Here is a 13,614-nt window from a genome sequence, read left to right on the forward strand (position 1 = left end):
TGAGATGTGCTCTGGGATTAGGGATCTTTACTCCCAACAGTCTTTCGGTGGAGCAGTGGAGACCTGCCCTCTTCATGCCTGGGGAATATTCATAATGAACTGAAGGAAGCAGGTGAAGATAAAGGTTACTCCTACTACTAAGATCGGAAAGATTTGGAAGTTCCTAAGGAAGTATATTTAGTAGGTTTTGGTGACTAAGTGGAAGTGTGGATTGAGGGAGGATGAATGTCAGGATGGCTGCAATTATAGCCTCGGGACCTGAAGAACATGGATTCATTGGTACCATTTGAGCAATCTGTGGGGGCATTTTTAAGGAGTGAGATATAGATTAAACCTTAGTTCTTTTTGCTATCATAGGTTTTAATGTGTATAGTATCATGTTTTGGCAGATGAGTGTATATGTGTATGTGTGTGTATGTAGATGTATACACACATAGTGAGAAAAAGGTAAATCTGTCATTTTTCAAATCTCTCGCCCTTTTATTTATTTCAAAATATTTTTAGTTTTAAAATTTTGTGTTTTTCAATTTGAAATATGAAATTTGTCTGTTTGTGCCTGTGTGGGTGTACTGGCCTGGAGTCGGCAGAAGTGGAGCTGAAGTTGTGGATCGTTGACAGCTGCCCAACATGGGTGCTGGGAACTGAACTTGGGTTATCTGCAAGAACCACATCTACTCTTACCCTCTGAGTCATCTCTTCAGCTTATTTTTTTAACAGGAGTACCTAAAACCTAGTCCGTTGGTTGTCAGTTTTCAATAAATAATAAATACTGTGTATTTATAGCATTCCTGTTGTCCATGACATCCCTAAGTGTTTTGTCATCTATAATTCTACTCTTTTTGACTTAAGCGTATCATTTCCTCTTTCTCTTTCATGATACCTACCATTCTACTCTGTTTCTCAATGGCTTGTGTCCCCACTCCTTTCAGATTCTACATACAGTTGAGGTCATCGGCATCATATAAAAAGGCAGGCACATGAAACTTCCGCCGGTGGGAGAGTATTTAGCCTAGGAAAGAAGTCAAGATCTCTGAAGGTAGATTTTACCCTTCACCCACCTCCACATGAACTGTGGAAGTTTGTAGGAAGTGCACTGTGACCATGAACTGCTGAGGAACAACACATGGCTAGAGAAGGGGGCACTGCGAAAGAAAGGTGGGGGATGCCCTCCTTTAGGAAGCAAAGGAGGAAGGCAGTGGGCAAAGGGAGGGCAGAGCAGGAAGGTGCCATCTAAGAGGTCCTGAAAGAGAGAATGTGTCCAGCGGCTCCACAGCAGTAAGGTGTGCTATGGGAGCATCCAGCAGGGTGGGAATGAGCAGAGTTCTTAGCGGGTGATCAAGTTCACCTTGGGATGGAGATGGGTTGTGAGCCCATGCAGAGCAAGTGCAAAGCCATTACCTGCACTTCTGCTTCTGCTGAGTTTTCTGTCTGTCTGTCCTCTCCATCTTTTTCTCACCAACATACTGTAGTTAGGACCTAGATCTAGGATCAAAGATCTCTGAACCCTAATGCTATTACTTCTAAGCTGGAGGTACCTAGGTGGTCATCTTAAGCTTTCTCTGCCTCCGTTTCTTCGAGTGTGAAGGGAAATAATAACATTATTTCCTCCTCACAGGATTGCTGTGAGGATTAATGAAAATGTCACTGACACAGGTTACACGATTAATAAATAAAAAATGCCACTTAATCTTTTTTTAAAAAAATTTGTCTTAACCTTCATTAACTTACTTCAGTCTATTAATTTATTTTCATGGATGGTGTCACTTTCAAACATGTTTGAGATTAGAAAAAAAAAAAGATCACCACCATGTGTGTGTAACACACACACACACACACCACACACATTTAGACCTTTATTTTTCTACTAGCCAGTGAGCTCTTTGCATACAGTTCAGTGCTCCATTTATGTTTATGTCCCCAACACACAACACAACACAACACAACCCAAAGCGCAGTAGAGTGGATATGTTAGACTGGAGGTACAAAGAGCTTAGGCTGGAGGACACATGAAAGAAAGAGACACAGACACGTTGGTGCCTCTGAATTCTCACAGGAATGAAAGTGAGTGGTGAACCAGAGGCGCTCATGTTGTGATGGAAACAAGCAATGTATAGAGTGGTCGTGATTGCGTCAGCCACTGAACAGAGGGCGCCGACAGAGCGAGCAGTGCGGACTGTGGAAGGAAGTGATGTCTGCATGCTCCCGTGTTTGAAATATATTTTAGAAAATTCATAAAAAAAAGATAAGCCACTTTAAAACAAATTTCCAAATAGAAATGTGGTCATTTGTTGCTCGTACTTACAGCTTAGTAGGTATCGATTAAACAGACAAGTAAAAGAAATGAATCATTGATTGGTTTTGTACCATTTTGTCCTTCGTATTAGAGGAGTGGAATTTGCCAGGTTAGAGGGAAGGCAAAAAGGAGACTCCGTGGGTGGGAGGGACCAAGTCCTGGAACACAAGAGTACTCTTTTGAAATGACTGACAGTATCTAGATGGAGAGGTAACTGGTAAAGACTGAGGAATAGGGTGAGCATAGGGCTGTAAATTCAAAATAAAAATGGAAGGCTAATTCAATAAATGAATGATAAGAGCCATTCCAAAGGGGTTTTGTGGCTGTTGTTTATTTGAAAGAGAGTCTCTATCTGTCCTGGCTGGCCTGGAGCTTGGAGTAATCCTCCTGCTTCTGCCTCTCTAGTGATTATAAGTATGCACCACTATATGCATATGCCCCAGCCCAGGGGATTTTCATAAGCTTCTCCCCGTCATAATTCTGTTTGATGGTAAGGTCTAAGGTATGGCACAGGTGGTTGGCCAGAGAGTGACCAGCTGAGAGCCGCGGGTTAGAAGGGGTTAATAAGCTGAAGCTGAGAGGGAAGGGTTATCAGTGTGGGATAGATGGGGATTGGAGTGATTTGGGCTGTAGAACCCCCCCCCCACCCGCTGATAGATGTGGAGTTTGCCTCACATTTCAATTCTCCTTGGATAAATGTAGACATTATCTCTGCTTTCCACTACTGTGTGTTATTATTTGCACTGCGGGTCCTGTACCAACTTAAGGGATAAAGACAGACACATAGGTGATTGCTTTCAACTCCCAATGTGTGGGGTTTTTTTTTTTCCTTTTATTTGACTTAAAAACTGAAGATTGCATTGAGCACTGAATAGAGAAGAAACCGTGTACACAGAGATTGTAAGACCAGAAATGATACTTAAAGTTGATTTCTTTTTTTCCTTTTGGTGTTATGACTTTTCCTGGGGAGCCAGGAGCAAATATCTTTTCATCCCAGGTAGGGCACACATGACAAACCAAAACCACTCTTCTATTTCAATGTCTTTTATTGGGCTACTGTGTTTACGGGGGTTCCTTACAGCAGCCTGAGTGAGGGGTTATTTGCAGAAGTGTGGAAGACTCAAAGGTAGCTAGGTCACCAAAAACCCCATCTGAGCGTGGGTGACCACTCAAGAAAACCGTACACCTGAAGCTCCTGGTACAGTTTGCAGACAGGCCCACTAAAGAGTCCTGTCTCTGACAGATTACTGCTTGGGGAAGGGTTTTGTGAATCTTGTAAATCTGTGAGTTTTCTGAGCCTTTCCTGGATATTATGACTCCCCTTCTTTCCTTTGGGAAGAAGAGGTTCAATTTGGAGGCAGTAGCTATATCACATTTGGTTTTGAGGGACTGGGTCTTTTCAGTGAAGTCCAGGATTCCCTGCTTCTCTGTCTGGAGTCTAGACTGATCTCAAACTCAGTGACCCTCCTATGTCTGCCTCCCATGCAGGGATTACAGATCAGGTGTTTTCTACCACACCTGCTTTAAAGTACTGTGCCATATATATTTTACTACAGCTTAGGTAATCACATAGCCTGCTTTCCATCTCTGAATTATGATAAATAATTATAATGTATTCATATGTCATAAAGCCTGCCCCATATATATAACGTAGGACAGAGAAACAGAGTTCTGAACATGTTGCTTTATGTATTCTTGTCTTAAGTTTTACTGCCTGTAGGATATGGATTTTAGATTTATTTATACAGTGTCCTTTTTATAATACAGAATGATTTTTCTTCATGTCAGATGGGTAATGTGTGACATCAAAAGGTGTGAGGGAGGAATGTCACACACTTATGTGAACATCCAATCCTCATGCTTAGGAGACAAAAAAAAATGATCAGTAATATATAGCATTTTAAGGTTGCTCTATACAATAGGTTAATCTTGTTTGCATTTGTATGTTAATCTGTATGTTAATTTAGAGTTAGAATTACAAAGGAAACATTAAGTTGCTAGTGTAATTTTCTGTGCATTATCTGAGTGGTTAATTCTCTCTTGGGAAAATTACATTTTGGATACCATGCCAGCATTGAAATCAGATGTATTAAAAGCAGGCTTTTTCTTAATGGTTTTCCCAGCATTCCAGGAAACCTACCATGTGGTTTGGTTGTTCTCTCTCTCTCTCTCTTTCTATCTCTCTGTCTCTCTCAGTGTGTGTGTGTGTGTTAGGAATGAGAGAGCTTTGAAACTGATGATTTCGAAGCTCTCTAAAGAAAATTTTATTGGTAAGACTTATTCTTTTGTAATAATATTCATAGATAAAAGATTTGGTATCTTCCTATACTGAGACACTGTTACAACTGTGAAAATATTGTATTCTCTCCATATTGATGTTCCTAGGCTTGTGTCTTGTTTTCTCTAATAGAAATTTCTCAGCCAAAAGAAAGCTTGGTCATGCACACAAGTTAGACTAGAGTGCAGGGAGGGGAGATAATCCCGGAGTCTTTAACATTGTAGTCAAATATCCATAACTCAAAATTAGAAAGGTAGTACTTGCTTATGCTGGTGTTAACTGGAAAGTTTAGGTGCTCCTGCTTTGGGCCTCCTGCATTACTGACAAATTAAAGCCCCCTCTTTGTGTTTATTCTTGTTAATAAAAGAATTTAAAAATGGATTCAGGGGGAGCTCAAAGAGACTTTTTATTAAAGTATGGGAGAAAACAGAAGGGCAGGCAAGCTGTAAGTTGTTGCAGTAGTAGAGTCCGCACTGAGGAGCCTTGGGGGAGAATCTACAGAGACAGGAGAGAGGAAGCAGTTCCTGCATTTTGAGTTAGGCTTGGAAGCTCAGTAGTGGAGGTCAGCAAGCAGCCATGTGGCAGCAAAGGCCTGTAGAATGGAAGGTGCATAGCTTCAGAGAAAGAGTAAGAGAGCCGGAGTGCTGCAGAAAACAGGCTCAGATGGCAGCCATCATCAGAAAGACATTGAGAATATGAAAAAGTTGTGCTTCTTTTGAGTAATGACTAAGAAAATGGGTGGAATTAAAGACCTACATAGCCATTTTCAAAGCTTTGTAAGTGACTTTTGGCATCTTCTTAATCTGAACTATCCAACTAATTTCTCTCTTCTATCTCTCCTCACCAAGACCATTTATTTATTCTAGCGGCACTAGTTAGTGTGTGTGTGTGTGCGTGTGTGTGTGTGTGTGTGTGTGTGTGTGTGTGTGAGAGAGAGAGAGAGAGAGAGAGAGAGAGAGAGAGAGAGAGCATTTGTGTGTATGTGTTGGGGATGGAAGTGGTAGCAAGCGTAAATATCAATGCTTTCTAAGAAAAAAAATTTAGCCTGCTTAGGATTTGTTACAGGAACCTTGAAAGTGCTATGCTAAATGAGACAGTCATATTCTTCTGTTTATGCAAAATTCACATTTACAAATCTGTTGAAGCAGAAGGGAAGAGTTGATGAGGAATGCTAATCAGAATGTCATTTAATTGATCATTATGTCCTCTCTCTGTTTTCTAAGAGAGGGTCAGATATTGCAGACTGAGCGCAAACACCATGGAGACCAAGGATGACCCTGAACTCCCGCTCATGCTGACTCCACCTCTCAAGTGGTGGCATTTACAGTCATTTGACACTATGTATAGTGGTATTTCTCTTTTCAACATCTCTGGATAAACCACTGGATAATGTATGCCTTAGGGTATCTATACTGTGATAGGACCCAGTGTCCAAAAGCAACTTGGGGTGGAAAGAGTTTATTTCATCTTATAGTTCTCAGATCACACTCCATTACTATAGGAAGCCCCAGCAGGAATGTGGAGGCAGGAGCTGAAGAAGGAGGCATAGAGGAACCCTGCTTATTGGCCTGGTTCTTATGACTTGGTCAACCTACTTCTTGTACAACTCAAGACCACCTGTCTAGGATTTACACTAGATCCATCATTAAACAAGAAAATGCACTACGGACTTGCCTATAGGTCAGTCTGAGGGAGGCTTTTTCTAAATTCAAATTTATTCTTCTGAGGTATGTCTAGGTTGACAAAAATATGCCCAACAAGAACAGTATATTTTGTATGAGTAAAGTGGGTGATTATCTATAAAGCCCTGAAGATAATTATTAGGTACCCATTTGTCAACCATTCTAGTAAGCATAACCCTGCTTCATTTACCTGTTCTGGTTAAGTTTATCTTAGATAGATTGGGTGACGGCAAACTATAAACCACAGTGACCTAAGTAAAATAACTATTAGTGCTTGTCTTAGTCAGGGTTTCTATTCCTGCACAAACATCATGACCAAGAAGCAAGTTGGGGAGGAAAGGGTTTATTGAGCTTACACTTCCACGTTGCAGTTCATCACTAAAGGAAGTCAGGACTGGAACTCAAGCAGGTCAGGAAGCAGGAGCTGATGCAGAGGCCATGGAGAGATGTTTCTTACTGGCTTGCTTCCCCTGGCTTGCTCAGCCTGCTCTCTTATAGAACCCAAGAGCACCAGGCCAGGGATGGTACCACCCACAATGGGCCCTCCCCACTTGATCACTAATTGAGGAAATGCCCCACAGCTGGATCTCATGGAGGCACTTCCCCAACTGTAGTTCCTTTCTCTGTGATAACTCCAGCCTGTGTCAAGTTGACACACAAAACTAGTCAGTACAATTGACCCCTTGTCAACTTGACACACAAACACATCACTATTAAGCCTCAACCCTTACTTTCTTATTCATCCCCAAGATCTAAATTACTTTAAAAGTCCCACAGTCTTTACATATTAAAAGTTCAATCACTTTAAAATGTCAAATATCTTCAAAATTCAAAGTCTTTTAAAAATTCAAAGTCTTTTAACTGTGGGCTCCACTAAAATACTTTCTTCCTTCAAGAGGGAAACATATCAGGGCACAGTCACAACCAAAAGCAAAACTCAAACTCCAATGGTTCAATGTCTGGGATCCAACTCACAATCTTCCAGGCTCCTTCAAGGGCTTGGGTCACTTCTTCAGCTCTGCCCTTTGTAGCACACAGCTTGTCTTCTAGGCTTCAGATACCTGTACTCCACTGCTGCTGCTGTTCTTGGTGGTCATCGTATGGTACTGGCATCTCCAAAACACTGTTGACTTCTACTATAATTAGGCTTCACCAATAGCCTCTCATAGGCTCTCTTTCTGGTGACAAGCCTCTGCTCCTATGCATGACCCATTCAAGTCCTGGGCCATCAATTGCAACTGAGGCTGCACCTTCACCAATGGCCTTCCGTGGTCTCTCACTGTGCCAAGAGCCTCAGCTGCTCTTCATGACCCCTTCATGCCTTCAAAACCAGTACCATCTAGGTGACTCTTATACAGTACCAAGTCCAGCCACAGCACAAAATACAACTGTGGCTATCTCTGGAACACACTCTCTGTGCTCTCAGAAAACACTTCCAAGAAGATTTCATCTCAGTGATGCTGGTTTCTTCTTAATCACCGCTAATTTCTTAGCTCCAGCTAACCAGCATCAATAGTCCCAGTAACACAAAGGTTTGCTTTAGTGGTTCTGCTATCTTGCTACTTACAGCTGGGTCTTCAGCCCCAGCTAACCAAAACCACAGAATCTTCACCATCAAAACATGGCCACATTAAGAGTCTTTAATCTTCCCTCTGAAATTTCACAAGCCAGGCCTCCATCTTCTGCACTGTTTGTAACATTGTCTTTCAAGCTCCTACATAACATTCCACAGCTTTTCTAGCTCAAAGTTCCAAAGTCCTTCCACAATCCTCTCCAAAACATGGTCAGGTTTTCACAGAAATACCCCACTACGCTGGTACCAATTTATCTTAGTCAGGGTTTCTATTCCTGCACAAACATCATGACCAAGAAGCAAGTTGGGGAGGAAAGGGTTTATTGAGCTTACACTTCCATGTTGCAGTTCATCACTAAAGGAAGTCAGGACTGGAACTCAAGCAGGTCAGGAAGCAGGAGCTGATGCAGAGGCCATGGAGGGATGTTTCTTACTGGCTTGCTTCCCCTGGCTTGCTCAACCTGCTCTCTTATAGAACCCAAGAGCACCAGCCCAGGGATGGTACCACCCACAATGGGCCCTCCCCACTTGATCACTAATTGAGGAAATGCCCCACAGTTGGATTTCATGGAGGCACTTCCCCAACTGAAGCTCCTTTCTCTGTGATAACTCCAGCCTGTGTCAAGTTGACACACAAAACTAGCCAGTACAGTGCTGTTAGAAAGCAACACTTTAGTAGATTAAGAAGTGATGCAGAGGAAAGGACACATGCTCCACTATGTTCATAGCAGCCCTATTTGTAGTAGCCAGAAGCCGGAAAGAACCCAGATGTCCCTCAAAGGAGGAATGGATACAGAAAATGTGATATATATACACAATGGAGTACTATTCAGCCATTAGAAACAATGAATTCATGAAATTCTTAGACAAATGGATGGGACTGGAGAACATCACCCTAACTGAGGTAACCCAATCTCAAAAGATCAATCATGGTATGCACTCACTGATAAATGGATATTAGCCTAGAAGCTTGGAATACCCATGACACAATTCGCATATCAAATGATGCCTAAGAAGAAGGAAGGAGTGGCCCCTGGTCCTGGAAAAGCTCAGTGCAGCAGTGTAGGGGAATACCAGGACAGGGAAGTGGGAAGGGGTGGATTGGGGAGCGGGGGAGGGAAGAGGGCTTATGGGACTTTTGGGGAAGGGGGATCCAGGAAAGGGAAACTCACTTGAAATGTAAATAAAGAATATATTGAATTAAAAAAAAAAGAAGTGATGCAGAGAGAGAGAGAGAGAGAGAGAGAGAGAACACCTTTGGGACAGAAGCCAGGGAGGCTCCTGCAGGAGGAAGCAGTGAATTGGGTACCTGAATGTTAAGAAGGGGCTAAGCACATGGCTGGCTGCAGCAGGGTGAGCTCTAGACAGAGGAGGTTGCACATACACCATCCTCAAGGAGGAAGTCACGGGTGAAATGAGAAAGCTGTGGTAGAGCTTGAGATTGCTGTTAGCACTTCTCTGTTCTGAAGTCAACAGGAGTTTGGGTATCCGATGCATGGAGTCAAGTGCCTTCAGCATGTCATGATTTCTTCCCACTTGTCTTGACATACCTGTGCCATCTTGCTTCCTACTCTGCCTCTTAAGGGAGCCTAACTGAGCATTACTCCCTGGATGTCCGCCCCACTTTCCTGTTTCCATACCCATCTTTGTGCTCAGAATGCTCACCTGACCATTTCTCCCCAAAATACTATGTCGAATCGAAATCACTTCTTTATCTGCCCTGGAAGTATAGCTAGACACAGCACAAAGGCGAACTTCCTCTGAGCTTTTCAGCAAATCCATCCTTATTGTGGTTTCTCTTTGGGGACTTAGTGCAGTTGGGTTTTCATTCCTTGGTTTCTCCCTCAGATTGGGGACACCTAATTATTAGGGTGTTTTATAGCATGCTACATGGTGTCTCACTCCCTAGAAACAGTCATTATATTAGTTGAATTCTAAAATGTTTACAGACATGTGTTGTTTGTGCAAAATGAATTTGAACACTAGAGAAAGTTTCTAAAATATTTATAATGCAGCCAATGAGGAAGGCTGGTCAGACGGACATAATATGTTTGATATAGGGGTAGAGTTAAAAACAATAATAATGGGACTTCAAAACTCTGCCTTCCTGGGAACTAGCCAGCACATATCTCTTACTGTTTCTGACCTTGGCATTGTCCTTGAGGTCATTCTGATTTTTGACTCTCAGCATCATTTGTGTAATCATTGAAGTACTAAGAATGACAGTATCCATTATGAGAGCCAGGACCCAGTTCACCCTGGGAACAGGCTTGCTTCTCCATTGATATCAGTAGGAACCAAGAGTCTACTGGCTATGATAACTGCCCCGAACACGGCCCTGGAAGCCTCATGTCTACTGGGACAGTGAAAAAAAGCACAGAGTCTTCCCGTCAAAGAACAGGCCAGTGGTAAGAAAACAGTTTCAAGTCACAGGCAGATCTACGGTCTGCACAGAAATAATGCAATGGCAACAACAAAACAAAACAAAACAAAAACAAAACACATCCAGCATATTGAAGGTCCTTGAAGCTCCCTGCAAGATAGCAGTGAAATCTTCTGATGGCCATAGACACAGGGCAGGGCCAAGCCGGATTGGTTGTTTTGGAAGGCCAAAACTCTGAAGTTAAATCTTTATGAGAGGGAGGATTGGATTGCAGACTCCAGAACAAACAGACATAAATTAGCCCTGTAGCTTAGACCGTAAGGAGTGGCTTCTGAAATATCCTGGGAGATAGGAAACAAACTTGGGACAAATAGAACAAACATTCATTGGGAGTTAACTCCTTTTAATTACAGAAAGAACATTCTCTTGGTTGAGTGACATGGCCAGAAGCCAATCTCTGAAAAGAGATGGGTCTCCCCATTTGACCTATCTAGAGCTGTCAGATCCAAGCCTCAAATGACCAGGCCCTCGGGCTCAGGCACATAGAAGGGAAGATGAGTGATTTCCTGGGTTTCATGAAAGAGAAATGAGAATGAGTTTTCCCATGGGATGAGTGATTTAAGACGAGAGCAATTTCTTCTTCTGACATGATACATCTCAGTGCAAAGACTCTTCCATTCTTCATTCAGACTCTTGGAAGCCTCATCCTATCCTACTGTTTTCTCTCCTGGTCATTCAGCATTCAGAACTTCAATCACCCTCTTCTGTTCTTCCTTGCAAATGGACTGCCATGTCCATTTTCAGTGTCTGGAAACTGTCAGGCTCAACATCCTGCCTTTTTGCAAGGGCCACTGGCATGACTGAAATTATCTGTGGGCTAAAATCTCCAGCATTTAAACTGTTATTAAACCTTGTATGCTTCATCTGACATTTTTATGAAGCATGCAGGTTATCTTTCTTGTTTTATTTCTTTCTATTTGTCATTATTTCCTTTCCTGTTAGGTGCAGTGGGTGGGGGAGGGGAGGGAGAAGAGAGAGAGGGAAAGGGAGAAGCAACCAGTAGTGCAGTTATTTCTGGGTAATGAACCCAGGGCCTTATGCATCCAGGCAAAAAAACACTATCATTGAGCTCTACTAACCAACCTTCCTTCCTTCCTTTTTTCCTTCTTTCCTTCCTTCCTTCCTTCCTTCCTTCCTTCCTTCCTTCCTTCCTTCCTTCCTTCCTTCCTTCCTTCCTTCTTCCCTCCCTCCATCCCTCCCTCCCTCCCCCCTCTCTTTCTTTCTTTCTTTCTTTCTTTCTTTCTTTCTTTCTTTCTTTCTTTCTTTCTTTCTTTCTTTCTTTCTTTCTTTCTTTCTTTCTTTCTTTCTTTCAAGACAGGATCTCACTAAGTAGCCTAGGCTGGCTTTGACTCCATTCTGTAGTCATGGCAGATCTTGAACTTGTAGTCCTCCTGCTTCATCCTCCTGAGGTCTGATCTAGCCAGTAATTCCTTTAAGGACAGGGTTTCGGTCTGGTCCATCTTCAAATGCCATGTGTCACATAAGAGCACACTCAGCAGTTAAAATGGCCTCAGAAATGTCTCTTGTAGTAGATAGATAGATAACAAGTCATGGAGCCATACAGACAGCTCGAGCCATTGCTACCCATAATATAAGTTATGGATTTTGGGAGTTACATGTGCACAAGTGAAATGTGAACAGAAGTGACACATGTCCTTTCATTAACAGCCAGTGAATGACTCCTGGTGATGGTCATCTCTCTGGGTGACTGGCAGACTTCCAGGTGGTAGATGCTTCATTAGTTTGGGTTCTTGAGGGGGGTGTCTCACAAGGAGCTAGTGCACAGTGAGCATATGACACAAGCTGGAGATGATCTTGGTGATTTCAGTTGTTTATTTTTTGGGGTCATCTGTTATTGCAGTGGAATGGGGTGGATTCATACAAAAGTCCAATCTTCATGGTTTTCTTCTTAGTCTTGTACACAGTATAGGATGAAATCTATCTTATCCTGTGGTAGAAGGGGTGGGGGAAAGGGTTAGTACAGGCATCCTTGTTTGCAGGAAGTCCTAAGTAATCTACATTAACAACAACATATTTCCAAAACCAGAAAATCAGAAGCCATATAACTAGGTCTTTGTTCATATGTGGACACTTGATTCCCTTGTTTAGAGCTTTGTACTTCCCAAAAAGAACTTGGAAGATTCTGGAGCTCCATTGCTCTAATAAGTTGCTTTTTTGGCCAGCTTACTCTACTGAGATATGGAGTATGAGTTCGAATGTAGACTGAAACCTGTTCAAAAATTTCAGGACTTTTTTTTTTTAATCTTGGTTTTTAATTTTTTTCTTCTCTTGGGAAGGAAAACATTCAGCATGTTATAGGTTATCCTTTCATTTACCCTAGCAAATAAAATTGTTTCTTAATTTTATATTTTTTAAAAAACTGTTCTTATTCTTAGGCAAATGGATGGAGCTGGAGAACATCATACTAAGTGAGGTAACCCAGACTCAAAAGACGAATCATGGTATGCACTCACTAATAAGTGGATATTAACCTAGAAAACTGGAATACCAAAAACATAATCCACACATCAAATGAGGTACAAGAAGAACGGAGAAGTGGCCCGTTGTTCTGGAAAGACTCAGTGAAGCAGTATAGGGCAAAACCAGAACAGGGAAGTGAGAAGGGTTGGGTGGGAAAACAGGGGGAGGGAAGGGGGCTGATGGGACTTTCGGGGAGTGGGGGTCTAGAAAAGGGGAAATCATTGGAAATGTAAATAAAAATATATCGAATAAAAAATAAAAGAAATTAAAAAAAATAAAAAGAAAAGAAAAAAAAATTGTTCTTGTTGGGCCGGCTACTTGAAAGGCTGTGGCTAGAGGTTCATTAGAGCCTGGGAATTCTGTGTAACTCTGCAATATAGTGACACTTCAGCTCAATAGAAAGGTTATTAAACAGGGGAGAGCAGTCTTGCCGCTTGTCCATAGCTCCTGGCTGTGCTTTCCTCAAGATTTTACTGTGGAGAGAGAGAGAGAGAGAGAGAGAGAGAGAGAGAGAGAGAGAGAGAGAGAGAGAGAGAGCGCTAGCTGTAGCACCCTGCAGAATCCACCCTTTCCAGGGGATGCTCTGCTCTCCTGGTTGGAGACCTGGCTTCACAGCATGCCGGATCAGATCTTGCATTCCCTGATTTATGTGACATAGACACAGTAGGGAACATCTGAGATGTGAAAAGCGAGTCTCCAACTGTTGAACGGAGTCCAAAGCAGCAGATTTTTCTTCTTTGGCAAGACAGTGCAGAAGCAATGTGTAGGGATTTGGTTTGCCGATTCCGATTCCCAGTCTGCTAAACAGGAGTAACATAAAATGGGCGTGTCCGTGCTTGCGTGCTTGCGTGCCTGCGTACGTGC

At 42.4% G+C, this 13,614-nt stretch overlaps 1 protein-coding gene and 1 pseudogene across 2 annotated transcripts in view; one reads left to right on the plus strand and one right to left on the minus strand.

Annotated features, from left to right (window-relative positions):
- Window positions 1-13,614, plus strand: part of Pcsk5 (proprotein convertase subtilisin/kexin type 5) — a 424,235-nt gene that overhangs the window by 8,132 nt on the left and 402,489 nt on the right. The window lies entirely within an intron of this gene.
- LOC127676606 (uncharacterized) lies at window positions 4,076-4,173 on the minus strand (annotated as a pseudogene).

Source organism: Apodemus sylvaticus, chromosome 1, assembly GCF_947179515.1.
Source record: "Apodemus sylvaticus chromosome 1, mApoSyl1.1, whole genome shotgun sequence".
Taxonomy (NCBI): domain Eukaryota; kingdom Metazoa; phylum Chordata; class Mammalia; order Rodentia; family Muridae; genus Apodemus; species Apodemus sylvaticus.